Genomic DNA, 6,000 nt, shown 5'->3' with positions numbered 1-6,000 from the left:
GCTTACTTCTGTCCTTGGGAAGACGAGTCTACAAAACCTTTCCCAGGCAAAGCTTCACTACAGGAAAAAAGTCTATTCGCTGGGACATAGTGCTTAAGCCTGGAAGCAGAGAATGTCTTCAGGAACTCTTTTTTTAATGCCGTTTACTGTTACAGCTCTTAAATATTTGCATTACTTACGCTTGTGTTACAAACTTATAAACTCTTGATTTCATTAAAGGTTTTGGCCAAACATTGGAGGGAAAGAAGCAGAACAGTGCTCAGGCCTTGCAGTTTCTCCAGTGGTTTATCTTCCTGTTTTCTTATTCCTTTTGGAGAAATGCAAATCAACAAGAGGGATATTTTGCTATTTATAAGGAGGCTAAGTATGAAATTTGATAGAAGCACATTTTTGGTGATTTTTTTCCCTACCTTTGAACTGATGAACTGCTCACAATGTGAACTACTTTATTTGCACTGTTTCCCATCTTGCATTTCTATACAGCTCAGGGTAAACCTTCAACCAGCATGTTTTTTGCAATGAGCTTGAAGCATTTGTTCTGTATTTCATATTGAGCTTTTGCTCCTGTCTGCTGCTGACAAATAGCTTGTTAACATATTGTTTCTGAAGCACAATTTGCATTTCTGTGAACCAGGGATTATGTGCTCTGTGTAGATTAGGAATAATTTATGTCTAATTAATAATAGATTTTTTTTTCTCTCCTGCTTCGGATTTTGTTTAGCATGAGAACAACAGAGAACTTGCTGGTGATGACAAAGGATGAGATTTCTCAAGTGCAAATAACATGAAAATATTTAAATTGGAAGCAATTTGTGTTTTAACCACTTGCTTACTGACCAGTAAATTAGTTCTGACAAAGTAATGTGCTTTCTTTTGGAGACTAGAACATATTAATAGTTGGATATTTACTTCATTTAAATGGGTATACTTCCAAGCCTATGCTAAGTAGTTTAGCTTAGCAGAAGTAGGTTGGTGTAGTAAACGTTTAATTATATGTAATTTCTATTGATAGAATTTTTATTTAAGCGTGTTAATAATGATCCTTACTGAAATGTAGTCTTTAAGAACTGTGTCATATGCATTTTAGTGAAAATATTACCCTTACAAACAGTCTGTTTTACCTTTAATGTTAACAATACATATTAAAAAAATCAGAACTGTACAATAATAGGACCATTAGTCAGTTTTGGTTTCTAAATATTCAATTATGCCTCTTTATTTTTGACTGCTATGTAGCTGTAGGCAGAAATGAGCTTTTTTGTTGTGACTATTTTGTTTAGATTGGTGATTTTTATTGGGTGGGCTGACAGAGTGCTTCGCTATAAATAATTTCAGTCATTGTAACGTCAACTTTGCAATCAGGGAGAAACAAAGAACAAATAACATGCATTCAATGACATAGATCTTCTTTGGAATAGACATTTATTCTCCTCTTCATTAAGGAAGAACTGGATTATGAAGTGAGTTAATGAATAAAATCTTCCTGCAGTCTGAGTCTGCTTTGGTGAAAAGAACCACTATTTGAATGAGGTGTTAAATCTTGTTCACTTCTGCTCATCAGTAGCATCTGTGTAGAAGACCTCTGTGTCCTCATAAACTCATCTTTTCCCATCCAAGTGCCTTCCAGTATCCAAACTGTGCAAATTGTTCACGAGCCTCATGGGCAAAATCCAGTACTCACAGAACTCAAGATAGTAATCCTTTTGGCTTGAGCTGGCAAGGAACTGTCACCACACAGGATTTTAATGTTGCTGCACAATTCAATGGCAAAGAGAATTGCGCACACAAAGCAGTTCAAAGTCTTTCTCAGCTGCTTTACTAATCACTACAGTGACAAACCATCTGTCTGTTGCACAAAACAGCATCCATGTGTGATGCTGTTGAAGGAGGGCATGCCATGAGAAAAGAAAAGGTGTGTGTCTCCTCTTCCTGGCTCCTCTACAAATCAGAGCTGAATCAGGAAAATGAGGGCACCGAAATGAGAACCGTGCTATCCTTAGACACATCAGTTGGAGCAGCTCCAAATGTAGGTTTTACCAGCCAGACTGTACAGCACACATGATTTTTTTGAGTCTTGGTGCGTCTGCTTGCTTCCTTCCTTGCAGAGATACCTGGGGAGACAGATAAGAGTTCCTGTATAGTGTGATTTGGCAATAGCCCCTATAAAAAGCTCTGCAGAAGTAAAGAAGGGGATTGTCTTTAAGGAAAAAACAAACAAACAAACAAACAAAAACCACCAAACAAACAAAAAAAACACCAAACCACAACTAAATATTACCATAGAGAACTTAAGGGAACATTACAAATTTTACATGCTTTTGTGGCCATCTTATAGGATAATAATTCTCTGCTGAGTTCTGTGTGATGGCACTAAACAACCTGTAGAAAAACTAGCATGATAATCAAACAATAAATTTCTGCATGTTTCCAGCTTCTATTATGTGCTTCAGTCATCCTCTTTTCTCCACTTCTGTTCTTGTCATCTTTACATGGATGAAGGGAAGTATTTTTTGGCATATCTAGAGGTGAAGTTCTCACGAAGTAAAATATTTGGGCCAAAGAAATGTGCATTTTCTGTTAGAGGGCTTTGTTTTATTAAAGTTAAACCTAGGTTCTAATTCATGTAGTTTTTTTTCCTCAAAGAGAGGCTACTGAGTACTCCTACGGCTATGATCTGTAAATGGAGCTGATGTAGTAATAGGTTTTACTGCAGGTTGCTGAACAAGAGGCATGGACATGGTCGCACACAGCTAAAATCCTGCTGTAGTAGGCGTTCGTATTAGATGATAGCACAGGGATTCTTGGTTTATTTGAAAAACCTCTTCTTGTAACTCACCATCTTTGTTTAGTGTGAAGTAGTGCTTCAGGTTGTATTAGATTACAAACAATTTGCTCTTACAGTGGAGTGCTTGAGTCAATAATGAAAAATATAGATTTTCCTTATTTTCTAGCACATTTTGCATACCTTTTTCTGTCTAAAAATGTGAAATCTGTATCATACTCTACATAAAAAGATGATTTATTAATGCTTTAAAGCAGAACAAAGTGAAAATGCACATTTTTTTTACTCAAATAACATCTGCATAATGGCAAAATGTGTCAATTGAGTATAATGCATATCTGCTTCAACACTGCTGAGCTCTAGTCAGGAGAATCATTTTTAAATGCACATAAATAGCTATCTTATCTCCTCTTTAGAGCTCCCTTAGGAAGGCTGATCTTTTGATTTTTTTCCTTCCTTCCTTCCTTCCTTCCTTCCTTCCTTCCTTCCTTCCTTCCTTCCTTCCTTCCTTCCTTCCTCCCTCCCTCCTTCCCTCCCTTCCTTCCTTCCTTCCTTCCTTCCTTCCTTCCTTCCTTCCTTCCTTCCTCCCTCCTTCCCTTCCTTCCTTCCTTCCACCCTTCCTCCCTCCCTCCCTCCCTCCCTTCCTCCCTCCTTCCCTTCCTTCCTTCCTTCCTCCCTCCCTCCCTCCCTCCCTCCCTCCCTCCCTTCCTTCCTTCCTCCCTCCCTCACTCCCTCCCTCCACTCCTTCCTTCCTTCCTTCCTTCCTTCCTTCCTCCCTCCCTCCCTCCCTTCCTCCCTTCCTCCCTCGCTCCATCCCTTCCTCCCTTCCTCCCTCCCTCCCTCCCTCAACTCCCTTTTCAATGTTTTCATTAGATTTAGTTCTGGTAAGAGCTAGTAGGCTGAAAGTTGATAATTTAAAAGAAAAAAAAAAAAAAAAAAAAGAAAAAAAGGAGTCCTCTCTGCTCCAGAACAGACAACAGTACTCCTATCAGCTCTTTCCGAGATTTCTTTGTGTGGAACAACAGTGTGGGAGTGGCAGGTAATTGACTAACTCCATCTCACCAGTCTGACTTTGCTGCAGCTCTTCCAGAGGCTGCCAGCAAGTGCTGTGGCAGGGACCTGTGTGGTTTTGTCCTGGGAGTATCCCTAAAGGCACAGGTCCTGGTGTGTCTGCCTTCACCAGCTGCCTGGGAGGCAAGGGAGAGTTACCCAGCTCCTCAGCTGGAGGTGGCGAGAAGAACAAAGTGGGAAATAGTTGTCCAAGATTGCATTAAACAGTTGCCATCTGCAGAGGGTGCCGCCTAAAATATAAAGTTCCAGGTTTGTTTCTTCTTCTCCTCTGCGTACAACAAGTCCAGGAGCTGGATGGTGGCCGTCAGTTTTCACTCTAGAATTTTAGCCATTACTTTTTCATATTCAGACCAATTTTCTGAGAATGCAGGTTCCTTGTATATCTGACCATGGACAGAGTTGGCACAGTGGCACAGCTGCAAAGAGGCAAAGCATGCCACAAATTTCATAGAATAATAGCTGCTTAGCAGCGGAATTTAGAAGGAAATTTGCATATGTTGATTGGTTGTGCATTCCAGTGGCGTGAGTGCTTACTTTTTCTTTTCCTATCTTTTTCTTTTTTTTTTCTGTTTCTCCAGGATGGTCTTTTTCAGTACCGGAATATGTCTGGCTCTGCTTCCATATATGAACACTGACTCCTCAGAGCTACATCCAGCCCTTCTCCAAGCCAGAGCATAAACTCAAAAACAATGGACAGGATTTCCAAAGTACACTGGAAATCTTACCATATGAAATGCTCTTATGAGACTTGCAGCATAGAGTATCTCTTTTATTATTTATTTTTCTACACTGCACATGCAATGTGCTTAACTACTGTGTAGCTTTGTGACAGCAATTGCTACTGTACAAATGCATAAGAAAAGGGAACTGTTGCCTCTGTAAATGTGGGAGCAGTAGCAGGAGTCTTCTCAGGACAACAGTGAAACAACACAACTGTTGCATACCTGAAATTCCCGTTAAACAGAAGACAGATTTGTTTGTATGCCATTGCACCCCTTTATTTAAAGCCACAGGAAAAATCAGTTTGTGAGCAAATGCATATTAAAGTTCCAGTATAGATTTCTATATTTATAATAATTTCCTTTGATTTTGAAGTCCATGGATTTGCTTAAGAACAGCATTCCACAGCTAATAAAGAATCATCCATAAGTGGAAAATTATGTGAAGTTCCAAAATATTAACCCAATTTATACCCTTGATTTAGGAGTTAATAGAAACGTGGAGTTCTCATTTTATTTAGGTCACTTAATTCATGTTTCTATTATGTGTGTTTCAGATAGGAAAACAACTGCCTGGCATTTAAATAAGTATAGAAAATGTAATAATCTTGGCTAAAGAATGGGTGATTTTTCCTTTCCTGGCAGGTAGTCTCCTGCTGTACTTTTCCAGCAAGAACTCACAATGGCAATCCTTTAATCTCCTCCTTGTTCTCCAAAATCCCTCTTCAAAATCCCCCTCTCTCTTAGTGCACGGCTGTGTTTACTGTTACTGACTAGAGAATAATTCTGACTCCTTATTAGCTACACTATTTTTTAAACTCTGTCTTATTCTCCCTCTCCCTTTCTTACCCTGTGATCCTCACCCTACCCCATTTGTGTGTTTAATTTGCTTTTTAAATCCATCTCAAGCTGTGCAGACTTCTCAGAGGAGGGATTCTCAGTCTGTTATATCATACTGCCTCTAGTACAATAGATCCCAACTACCTCTTCCATGCTACGGTGACATTTATACTAAAGAATATTGCACTAATAAAGTGATTATTATTTTCTGTGTGATCTTAGGGAATTAGCAATATTGAGATTTTAACAGTGATTGAAGCTCAGCTCAGAATCCTTTGTCTATTCAGGTGGAGTCAGGAATTCTGTGAGACATTTCAGCATACAAAATATTTGTTCATTTTTTTTTCCCCATCATCTTTCCGAACATCGACTCAATACCATGCAAGTGTTAAGCTCAGATAGCTCAAGGAGATAATCCAACTAGCAAACAATAAGGGAATTTTTAGCTTCTATTGTAAAATTATAGAAAGAAATGAACAAATAAAAAGCTCAGTGCACTGATGGCACTGTGTGAGATCTATATTATAGTTATAAAAACAGATGGCTCTTATTTGAAAGTGTTTCCCAGATAAAAAGTCAGTTTTTTAA

Source organism: Columba livia, chromosome Z (genome assembly GCF_036013475.1).
Source record: "Columba livia isolate bColLiv1 breed racing homer chromosome Z, bColLiv1.pat.W.v2, whole genome shotgun sequence".
NCBI lineage: Eukaryota > Metazoa > Chordata > Aves > Columbiformes > Columbidae > Columba > Columba livia.
Note: the sequence above shows the minus strand (reverse complement) of the source record.